Source organism: Lissotriton helveticus, chromosome 9 (genome assembly GCF_964261635.1).
Source record: "Lissotriton helveticus chromosome 9, aLisHel1.1, whole genome shotgun sequence".
NCBI lineage: Eukaryota > Metazoa > Chordata > Amphibia > Caudata > Salamandridae > Lissotriton > Lissotriton helveticus.
In genome coordinates this window covers 64,111,223-64,123,739 of record NC_136070.1, presented here as the reverse complement: position 1 = coordinate 64,123,739, position 12,517 = coordinate 64,111,223, and the positions used below count along the sequence as shown (strand labels likewise).

Below are 12,517 nucleotides of genomic sequence, written 5' to 3'. Positions count from 1 at the left end.
GGCACCTCTCCTTACTCGCGTTCTTGAGACATGTTGCTCAACAGGATTTTTAAAAACTTGGTCGGAATCAATTATTATACCGATCTTCAAAAAAGGTGGCCGAGACAGCCCCTCTAGTTACAGACCAATATCGCTTTTGGACTCCTTAATGAAAGTTGCAGGAAGGGTGGTGCTAAATAAACTCCATAACTGGGCAGATGACAATAACATTCTGAGCCCTCTCCAGTATGGCTTTAGGAAAGGGATGGGCAAAGTAGAACAGGTTTTAAATTTTATTCTAATACAAGGAAAATACACCCAAGCAAAACCAGGTCGCATGTACGCAGTATTTGAGGACCTCACGGCCGCCTTCGATTGTGTAGATCACAACAAGCTATGGAAAACCCTGGAGGAGATAAGGTAGAACCCGAAATAGTGCAATTTTTAAAACAATTATATATGGGAGCTACCGCGAAGGTAAATGTGACCTTAAGGGAGAGTGCACCAAGTCATTCCACGTGGAGAGGGGTGTAAGGCAAGCCTGTGTCTTGGCACCGTTCCTCTTCTCCATCTATACCAATGCTTTGGAGGAGGAACTGGGGCAAAAGTAAGAGACTCACCAAGATATAACAGCAAGCAGATTGTCTCACTTCTCTACGCGGATGACGCAGTGCTAATGGCCAGAACCAAGATAGGCCTACAGAGAGCACTTTCCACCTACATTGAGTCTATGGCCAGTAGGGGCCTAAAGCTCAATGCCAAAAAAAACGTCATGATGACGTGCGGGAAAGGCGGGAACAAATGTAAAAATTTGGTAGTAGTTGTTGACAGAATTGGTTCCACTAATACATTTTCCTACCTTGGAATACTTATTGAGGAATCATGATCATTGGCCCCTGCGGTCAAGAGCAGGACTCTCCTGTTTAAACGCTCGACTGCTGCGCTAATGAATTTCGCTTAAAAGTTTGGAAAAAGACCCCCAGAGATTTTATTAAAAATGTATATAGAGAAATGCAGAAGCATAGCAATGTATGGGGCAGGTATTTGGGGTTTTCACAATGTAGGTTCTCTACAAGTAGTTGAAAATGCCTTTTTAAGGTTTATTTTAGCGGTCCCCCAGAGTACTTCAGTTTTTAACTGCCATAGCGAACTGGGTCTCGAACATATCACAGATCTCATTAAAACACAACCAATCTTATTATGGCAATAGAGTATGGTCTTCGCCCTCCTTGGTTTTAAACCAAGAAATCATCAAGGACATAATGCCTCTGGATTTTGCCAGAAACATACCATGGCTAAATTATATAAAAAACCTGGTAAATGACCTAAACAAACCAGAATTTTATGCAAACCCAGAGACGATATCTTCTTTATCTATAAAAGATTTTAAAACACTATGCATTAACCACTTTGAATTACTTAGGTTATCTGGGAAAATTAATAAGAAAACCGTGATACAACATCAAATGACCCTAACGTGTTATACCATCCAACCATATTTGACTTTTTGCTTAAGGGGCTGTTCTGATAGATATGGCCTTACCAGGTTGAGATTTGAGACCTTCCATCGCCTGGTTACATTTCCAACAAAAAATGACTGGTCGAGAAATTTGGTGCTATGCCCATGTGATAATCTTCCCCTGCAAACTACCATCCATGTGGTATTCTTTTGTAAATACTATGTAAGGGAACGCAGAAGATGGATTAACCGCTTCTGAAACAGGGGGCTTGGCGGCAGTACCGTCCAGCGTTCTTATTCTTGCAACAGTTGGAGAACGAATATTGTATTGGTACTATGATTGTTTTTTTTAAAGTGCATCATGAGGAAACGGAATGCTATGATATGTTAATTATTGCTGAGGGGGAATCGTTTTTATCAATATTAGGAATAATTTATAAAAATGAGATTAAGTATGCATTTTGCTTACATTTTAATGCCGCTTTTATAATTTTTTATTTGTATGCAAAAATCGAATAAAGCAATATCTGATCTGATATGTATATCTATATATGTAGGTATGTATATTTATATATGTGCAGTCATCCATTTTTTTAGGGGCAAGGCCACTGAATCTTTGGTAGCACACTCATATGCTACTTACCATGGTAGAAAGATTTCTGAATAGTATTTCTTTCATTTTCATTGTGCATTTTTTCACCAGACATGTGGCACAGCAATGGGCACCTGCTTCACCCCCAGCTATACTAATTTGCATAAGGGCTGGTGTGAGGTGTCATTGATCCGCACTGTGTAGCAAGACATCTGGGATGAACATGTTATTCATTGGGGTTGATTTATTGGCAACCTCTTTATTCTATGGAAAGGAACGGAAGACAGTGCTATGGAGTTTTTGAATGCAATGGAAGTCCATGGTCTCAATTTGCACGTTATAAGTGCAATTAGTAAAACTGAGGTACATTTTTGGAAAGGCAACAGGCTTGAGACAAAACTATATAGAATGCCTACAGTAGGGAACACAATGCTACATTCAACCAGCTTTCATCCAGACAGTTTTACCCCGTCCATGCACATGACGAGCTGAGCTCGTCATGAGCCACGGTTGTGCTGTGCTCATGAAGAGCTGAGCTCGTCATGACCCGCCCGGCGCTCACACACTGGGATAATTCACCTGCTATGCTGAGCGTTCTAAAGAAACTGGCGTGATGATGACGAGCTTAGCTCGTCATGAACACAGCGCCACCGTGCTGCATGACGAACCGAGCTTGTCATGAGCACTGGGGCGCTGTGCGTTCCCCCTAGCACAGCGGGGGAATTACCCCCATGGGCAAGGGGTTAATCCGAAGCATCCATTATGGAGAAACCCTGAGAGTATGTCGAAATTGTATTAACCCAAGGAAGAAGGGAATGCCATCAGCAACCTTAAGACTAGATTTCGAACTAGGGGCTGTTTACATAATTGCATACAGGAGGGCCATTCAAGCCCTAGGTAACATGGTTTGTACAGACAGAGTAACACCCATAAGCATACAAAAAGTGATACACACTTCAAACTTACCATCACACATAATAAACAGGAGGCTACAATAAGTTCCATCTTAAACCGGTATTGGTATCTTATAAAGAATGACCCTGTAGTGGGCAAAGTAGTGCCACGTAGACCGGATATCACATTTAGAAGAGCAAAGTCTATGAGGCAGGATTTAGTTAAAAATAATCCTGAAAGCCAAAAACTGGTCAAAACCATGTGGCTGAAGAGGAAAGTTGGGTTTATTAAATGTGAAAAATGTAAGGCCTGTCAGTATGGGAAGAACAAGACACAATATAAATCATGTTTATCATCTCAACCAAGTATATTAGAGGGCTAAACTGAGTTTGCAGTATACTTAAGTGCAGTGCCTGTGTGGACTATATTACATAGGCAGTACCATGTTAGCATTACACAAGATAATACTTTGTCACCTATGGGCCGTACAAAAACCGTCACCGAACGTATCCGATGGCCCGTCATCTCAAGATCCACATGATGGTCAAGCAACAGATTGACATATTGGGTCGTTAATGTAGTTGCTCCAAACATTCGATTAGGGGACAGAGAAAAGCAATTGAGGTGTCTTGAGTCCCGGCATATCATTGAATTGGACACCAAATTCCCAGGGGGTCATAACATTGGAGCAGATCTACACACACATCTGTAGCCTGAATAACACAAATAATCATTATAGAGCACTCCGCTCGTAGCCCTTAGGAATTAACATGTTCTATTTAGATCTTAGTAAAGAAAATAAAGAGATGACGGTCTTAGCATTCACAAGGGGAACATAAGCACACTTGGTATAGGATGACAAACATTGTTTATTAATTCACATATTATAGTTAACCCCTTCCATGCTCATGACGAGCTCAGCTCGTCATGACATATACCTCTCAGGTGCTCATGACGAGCTGAGCTCGTCATGACCACACCCGTTTTCTTTGCTCTCCAGCACAGGAGGGGAAACTAGCAAGCAGCGAAGTGGTTAAGATGGTTTTCATTACTGCAAGCAGGCAATAGAAAGTAATGGAACAAGCCCACTTGGGCTCAATTACAAGGTAAAGTTGTTCAGATACCTGAATAGTTCACTGGTAATAGTACTGATATGATTAGGCGGTAACAATACTTTAAATAATGCGACAATGTATATATCTCCCCTATCTCATCATTTGTAAAGTCCATTTGCAAAAGTAGAGAGTGAAGATTTTGAATGAGATGCTAATTGCAAATAGATAATTGAAACGTGCGGTCAGTCATGATTTAATATGAGGACATGGCTCTCATAAGAGTTAGTTATTTGACAGAGGACGTTCGCATGATATTAAATATGCTGCCTATAATCAATCATGAGGTAAATGTGCTTTCAAGGGATTTATTTATACAGTTCGATTATTTTTTATTAGTGTTTATAAGCAAGTTTAGCTATATGCTTGCTGGTTAATTTCTTTCAGAAAACGTAGTTCTTAACGCAATTTCTTCAAACGGGTAAAACCACCGTCTAGGGAAAGACAATCATATGACATATATATGAAAAAGGTATACAAAACAAGCAGAAACGGTGTATATATGAAAATATTCAATTTGTACCACCGTCTAGGGAAAGACAATCATATGACATATATATGAAAAAGGTATACAAAACAAGCAGAAACGGTGTATATATGAAAATATTCAATTTGTATATTGCAATTTTTGGAAAGTACTTGCATACAATACATGCAATGAGACAAGAAGGTTGTTGTTCAACACTTGTAAACCTTCACTGTGACAGTTGCTAGCACTTTTGCTCAAAATAAACCACAAATAAATATCAAGGAAAAAAGTGGGTAGGTCGACGTTTCGGTCTCTAGTTTTGCATTAATGAGACCATCTTCAGGACTGTATAGTATTAAGGTTGTAGACCCCTAAAATCAGTCGGAACACCTTTGCTTTGTATCTTCAAAATTGTAAAGCTGGAAATGAACTAATCTTAGTAGCGCCAAAGGGAGCGTATTCAAGTTTTGTAGCGTATCGATAAAAACTGTCTCAAACTGGAAGAAGATCTCACGTTTGAGGGTCGTGATGATCCAAGTTGTTTTAGCAGTCTTATTTAAGCCAAACAGTGCTTATCAAGAGTTAGCGGCGTAAAGCAAATCGAGGCGTCGTAACCGGCAAATTGGTAGCGCAGAGAGATTCCGCACCTTGATGCGGAATTTCTCTGTGCTACCAATTTGCTGGTTACGACTTGTAATACCGAAGAATAACAGAACTGATTTAGTCCTTCTGTACGGCACCCCACTATAATAATACATCGGAGTGCTGCCTCGATTTGCTTTACGCCGAAAGCTCCGGCTCAAATTAAGCAATGACCGCAGCCCTGTGACACTTGTAATTTCCAATGCTACCGGTAACAAGAGTTAGCATACACACCTGAAAATGTGCGCAGTTTAAAATTAGGCCCTTACTCTGGATTGAACATACTCTTGCTATTGTTCGCATTTTGTTTACAAAATCCTTATCTCTTGAACTGCTGCAAATGTTTTTTCTTGCACCCAATCAATTCCTGCAGGTGGAAGGCTCACTTCTATGGTATACTACCAGTATTTGCACTGTGTTCATGTGCCACTAGTGAGGCCTCTTGGTGCTTGTAGCCTGCCCTGGAGACTTTAGGCTCTTGTGCTGGGTTGCCTGAGGTGTGCATTTCTTCTTGTTCTGTGAGGCTCGAGTACAAGTCCAAAGGAAACGGGATAGACCAGTGCATGTGTGCGGACAGGTGTGTATGATGTTGAGCATACATGTACATGTGATCATGCAGAACATGCACCGTTGGCTGGACTTTGGTGCCATGGTGTGCATGCGAGAGGGGTAGGAGAGAGCAGGTGATGTGCAAGGTTGATGGGGGCTTGGACATTAGGGGCCAGATGTAGGTAAATACCATTTACCGATTCTAAAATACAGAATTTTACCGATTCGGTATTTTAGAATGGGTAAATGGTATGTAGGTATTAATTCGGTAATTTTTACCGAATCTGTAAAATTCGGTAAATACCGATCCGGTATTTACCGAATCAGTATTCCCCATTCATTCCTATGAGCCTCGAGGCCCATAGGAATGAATTGGAAATACCGATTCGGTAAATACCGAATGGGTAAGGGGGGAAGACCTACAAGGGTTGCAGGGTGTCACATTGACACCCTGTTGCACCCCTGAATAGTGCATGGGTGCACAAGTGGCACACATACATGCCCTAAGGGCATGTATGTCTGCCACATGGCACTGTTTAAAAAGCACAAAATTGCTTTTTTAACGGTTTTCGTTATTTACCACCAACTTGTAGTTGGTGATAAATAACGAATCCTTACAGGTGAAAAGCACTCACTTGAGTGCTTCCTACATTCCAGATTCGGTAATTTACCGAATCAGTATTTAAGAATCCGGGAATTTACCGAATTCTTAAATAACGATTTGGTAAATTACCGAATCTGAAATGTAGCCACCTACATCCCAAATGCCTAATACCGGTCGGTAATGGCCGAAATTCTGTAATTTCGGCCGTTACCGACCGGTATTAGGGTTCCTACATCTGGCCCCAAGTGTGTATTCTGCTGAGTGACACGGACCAGCATTACTCCTCTAACTACTAAGGCTTACAGGACATGGGTTTTTGTCTTCTACAGCTGGGTTTGCTGGTATCCTTCGGGTGGGGTGGAGGGGGGGGGGCTACTCTGGGCTCACTGTTCATTTTTACTCTACTCCTTACAGGTGTATGATGAATTAAGAGTGACATGTTGCCAGTTATGTTGGTGATGGACAATTTTCAGAGTGGCGGTACTGCCATCAATGTCACATGACTGAAATCATAGGGATTGTGAAAAATACAAGTGTCACACAAAGAGCCAGTGTAGCAAATAAGCTGCAACCATTCTGCAGGAGAGGGGTGAGGGTGTGGTATGTAGCCGAGGGTGCATTATGGAGCACACTGTCGCAAATGCATCACTAAAGCCTGGTGTGGTACCACACTGTCACTTACAGACAGCACATTGTCCATTGAAATGGGAAGATAATTTGCACTGCATATAGTTTTAGTAATAAAACTACATAGCGCATTAACCTCTTCGACGCTGATGACGGAACCGCTCCGTCATCAGCCGCGGTGGCGCTGTGCTGATGATGGAGCGGTTCCGTCATGGCCCGCCCGACGCGCCTGCGCGGCGCTGATTTCGAGCCTGCGCGGCGCGTTCTATTGAGCGGGCGGGGCCATGACGGAACTGCTCCGTCATCAGCACAGCTCACCCGAGGCTGGTGACGGAGCGGTTCCGTCACCAGCGTGTGAGCGCCGCGCGCCCCCCTCCTTAGCGCTGCGGCAGATTAGCCGCTGCAGCGAAGGTGTTAACAAATAACATGTAGAAATTTGCTTACACCAAGTAAAGTGTTTTGATCTTATTCTGAAGTGTGATGGAATCAAATATTTGAATAACACAAAAGCGCTTCGTATGTGCTGTCTCAACTGCTGATATGTTTTGAAATATTTGTACAGTTCATTTACCGGAATTTACATGTTGCTGTGGGCTAAAAATAACTGACATCTAATAGCCTTTCCTTTCACGCTCGAAGTACCCCAGCAAGACTGTCGGGCATACACTTTACAAAATCCTCTAATTTTGCATTCAAAGAAAGGAAAGGAAACGCCAATCTCCATGGCAAAAGGACAGGCAGCAATTCATCAGAAGACATCGCCGGACAACTGACCTCTGTCTTTTAATGCATAACAAATAGGAGATGATAAAGACAAAATTTTAAGGCATCTTTAGTGTTCATTCAACTTTTTATCCCTAGCATGTTTATTTTGGGGGTGCTGCAGCATACCCAGCACCCCTACTTCCAGCGCCTATGGCCAGTTTTATTGCCTTTGGTGTTATGTTATGCTATTGCAATTTATATAGTGCACAAATACCGCTGGGTGTCTTGGCGCTAGTTGAACCAGAACTTAAAACCAGTACGCTCTACTTATTGAACAGAGACCTGGTAATTAACACCTTCCACGAGGGGCTAATTCCCCCGCGGTGCGGGGGGTGGCGCCGCGCCGCGGTGCTCGTGACAAGCCCATCTCATCATGCTGCACAGTGGAGCTGTGCTCATGACGAGCTGAGCGCATCACGACTCCGCCCACTCCCATGGAACGCCCGCACAGGAGGGGAATTAGCCCTGCGTGGGCGTTCCGCAGCAGTTATGACGAGCTCAGCTCGTCATGAGCACAGCTCCACTGTGCCTCATGACGAGCTGAGCTCGTCATAAGCGTCGAAGAGGTTAAAAAGCCGTTTTAAGTTCTTTCCTGAGTCGAAGCAAGGACTGGATGGCCCTGATATGAGGTGGGAGACTCTTCCAGAGTTTTGTAGTAACTGTAAGAAAACTTCTCTCACCAGTGGTGAAGCTGAGGTGGATCAAAAGGGAATGAGGTGACATGCACGAGGAGTGAGATGTATGTGGTGTAAGGGGTGTGGAGGGCGTTAGCAATTTTTAAGACTTTTGTGGCAGTCTGCTGCTGAAGGACCTATGCACAGGAGCAAGGCTCCCAGACTGTGACGAGGAGTCTGCACAGCGGCATGTTGGCTTTACTGTGGCCTTATTGCTGTTTTGCTTGCTTGAGAGTCTGATGCTGAGTTATCTACTGGGTTGTGTTGTGTTGTGTTGGGTGCAGGGGAGTCTGATCAGGGAATGTATATTGTATATTGATACTTGTATAGCGCACTACTCACCCGCAAGGGTCCCAAGGCGCTTGTACGAATACCGCTGTGGAACCCATCCTGATTCAGAAAAGGGGGTGGTGATGAACAGAGTGCCTGAATTAAGCAGACCACTCTTACCCAGTCCAAAGATCAGGGCTTGATCCATCACCGTTTTTTAGCTCACTGCACCATCCCAGCTCAGAACTTGGCTATATGCAAATTAGTCTGTTCCTGTCCCAGTGCATGATGGGAACAGGGAACACCAAACTACCAAGCCAATTCTTGTACTGGGAAGGAAACAAGCTTCCGGGGACCGGTTTCTGCCATTTCAGGCGTCATCGGCCTGGCTTGCTTGAATCCTGATGGTGCAATGAGCAAGGGACTCACATCTGAGTATACCCTTCCACGCTTATGGTGGACAAAATGATTCAGAAAAGGGGGTGGTGATGAACAGAGTGCCTGAATTAAGCAGACCACTCTTACCCAGTCCAAAGATCAGGGCTTGATCCATCACCGTTTTTTAGCTCACTGCACCATCCCAGCTCAGAACTTGGCTATATGCAAATTAGTCTGTTCCTGTCCCAGTGCATGATGGGAACAGGGCACACCAAACTACCAAGCCAATTCTTGTACTGGGAAGGAAACAAGCTTCCGGGGACCGGTTTCTGCCATTTCAGGCGTCATCGGCCCGGCTTGCTTGAATCCTGATGGTGCAATGAGCAAGGGACTCACATCTGAGTATACCCTTCCACGCTTATGGTGGACAAAATGATTCAGAAAAGGGGGTGGTGATGAACAGAGTGCCTGAATTAAGCAGACCACTCTTACCCAGTCCAAAGATCAGGGCTTGATCCATCACCGTTTTTTAGCTCACTGCACCATCCCAGCTCAGAACTTGGCTATATGCAAATTAGTCTGTTCCTGTCCCAGTGCATGATGGGAACAGGGCACACCAAACTACCAAGCCAATTCTTGTACTGGGAAGGAAACAAGCTTCCGGGGACCGGTTTCTGCCATTTCAGGCGTCATCGGCCCGGCTTGCTTGAATCCTGATGGTGCAATGAGCAAGGGACTCACATCTGAGTATACCCTTCCACGCTTGTGGTGGACAAAATGATTCAGAAAAGGGGGTGGTGATGAACAGAGTGCCTGAATTAAGCAGACCACTCTTACCCAGTCCAAAGATCTGGGCTTACCCTGTGAGGTGTCCACTCCTGGGCACCCCCAAGGTGGAGGCCAGGCCTCCTTAGCGTTGTGGGGGCCGTTGTGGAGATTAAGCAAGCTATTGCCCAGAGTTGCAGAGTGGGACTCCATGATTGGAATAGGCACTGAGGCGAGAATTATCAGGTCCGTGGAATTTTGAGCCCAAGACCCGCCGAGGCGGGGAATTGAACCCTGGTCCAGGGCTAGACCTCTGCATCAGGGTCTGCCGCTCTAACCATTGAGCCACACTTCTCATTAAGTGTACCAAGTACTTTTGTTTTGCTGTTGACACATTAGGCTTGAGTGGTCGTGGAGGTGCTGAGGTGTTCTGGCCATGCTTAGTATTGTTGGAGAGGAACATGTTTCTTTCTGTATGACCTTTGGTACTGGTTGCTTCATGTGAATGTGGTTTTGGTGCATCTCATGAGTTCTCTTCTGCTGGTTATGTTGGGTGCTGAGCTATGTTTCTCCTCAAATATTTTGTGTTTGTGTTGCATTCTAGGTGAACTGCAACCTGGTTGTTGTGTTCAGTGTTGTTGGAAAGTGACTCATCACCATCTGCATCACGCTGGCTGCTTGTGCTCTTTACATGGGTGTGAGGCGTTGGCCGCGTCTCGTGTATTCTGTTTCATTGGTGGCGTTGAGGTGTGGGATTGGTTTACTTTGCTTTGTTTAAAACACTAAACTTATCAAGGTAGTCCATGGCACTGATTGTCATTCAAAGTCAAACCTTTCCAAAAGTGTTTTGGGAGGATAGCCGAAAGACCATTGGGGCCATCCAGTGAATGATGTCACAGTAGGGTGCGAAACCCAAGCGGACATCATCAAACAAAGGAGCCTTCTAGAACGTACTGTGGGTGATTGTTGGTGATGCTGGATTGGGTGAAGAGAACTGTTTTATCTGTATGCTGGTTGGCCATGTGAGGGTTTGTGGAGTGCGGGCAGAGTCGGCTCTCTTCGAGGGTGTTCACAAGTAATGTACGCAGATTCTTAATGGCAGGAAACGTAGGAAATGAATGTTCAATCATGAGTGGTAGCAGAATCAAAAAGGCATTGGTCAGAAGCAAAGAAGAAAATGTCATGTACTAGTAAGAAAGACCATGCTGGAGACCAAGGAGGTCATTTAGGGTTTGGCGGATTTGGGACATAAGTGCGAAATGGTGGAAGCCCCATTGCACCAAACCCACTGCCCGCCCGCCTCCATATGAGGGCGGGAAACAGCGATGTTTCTGACCACGGAGCCAAGTCAGCTTCATCTACGATCCCAACCTTAGGCCAACGCTACATCCGGCTCTTGGACAAACATTCTGATGCACATGTTTCCTGCCTATGTGTACCTTACAAAGAATGTCGGGCTCAGCAGGAAACATCTTCAGTGTCCCCCCATGCGCATGGCGAAACATCTCTTACACCACAGCCATTTTGTTTTGCCCACCAGGCCTCCATGCCATGGTGGCCCTTGCAGCATTTAATTATTGTGTTCCCGCCAGGCGCGTGGGAGCACATTCAATGAAAATGCCCCTCCATTGCGGCGGCCAACTGTTGATTCGGGGAACAGGTGGCTACAAAATTGGAGGAGGCAGGGCTTCACCACCTGTGCAGTTTGGTAGCCGTTCCAAGCCGTATATGAGCATCTGAGACTCAAATATTTACAACAGAGGGAGACATAGGTGGACTTGATGGGCCGCGCCCTCATCTCGAGTCAGTATCTGCAGCCCTGGGGCCCCACTTGGTCCAGATCCAATGTATCGATACAAAAGGGGATGATGGACGGAGCGCTTGAGCAAATCAAACAGTCACCCCCAGTCAACTGATCTGGGTTTAATCCATCACCATTCTTTAGCCCACTCTGCCACCCCAGTTCAGACATGGCCATATGCAAATCAGTCTGACCCTGTTTGTCATGGGAACAGTCCAGCCCGAACTACCAAGCCATGTCTTCCCTGGACCGGAAACAAGCATCCTGGGACCGGTTTCAATGTATATCTGAAATGTGGCTTGTCTGAGCGCATTTCTAGCGGCCCCTTTGAACATTTGGTAGGAGGCCCAATCATGTCCCGTTATGGCACAGTTTGAATGAAGAATGAAGGGAAACAATTTAGCTGCCACAATGAGCCCAACGGCTAGGGCGGTCAACCGCAAAGCAGGGGAACCAGGTTCGAGTATCGGCAGGGATGTGCAACATTCTGTGTTTCTGGGCAAATCGCTTAATCTCCCCGTGCCTACCAAAAATGAATGTGTCCATCTGTAATGCAACTGGTGCCAATGTAGAGTGCTCTGATACCTTCGGGTCGAGTTCGCGATATATAAAACAAAAAAACTAAAATAACAAACATGCCAATGCTCCCTCACCTGGGCTTATAGCCCAGTGGGGTCTTGTCTAGGTGCCACTCATGTAAGCTTGACAAGCTACGTTGACGGCATGCCAACACAACATCGCACATCAGTGGGATGACGCAATCGCGGTCACGTATTCAGTCTTATCTGCACTGGAGCCACAGACTTTTTGAGGTGGACATCCTGTTTCTCACATTAGGAGGGTGAGGCAGGTTGGGATGACCAGGAGGCGGGGCTAAGAACAGGATACGAGGCCTGTGTTTCTACATAATCAGCACACCAGCTCCATCAAACTGTTC

At 45.0% G+C, this 12,517-nt stretch overlaps 1 protein-coding gene across 1 annotated transcript in view; it reads left to right on the top strand.

Annotated features, from left to right (window-relative positions):
* The window catches only part of GALNT16 (polypeptide N-acetylgalactosaminyltransferase 16), a 539,297-nt gene that overhangs the window by 291,375 nt on the left and 235,405 nt on the right, over nt 1-12,517 (top strand). The gene's annotated exons all lie outside the window — the stretch shown is intronic.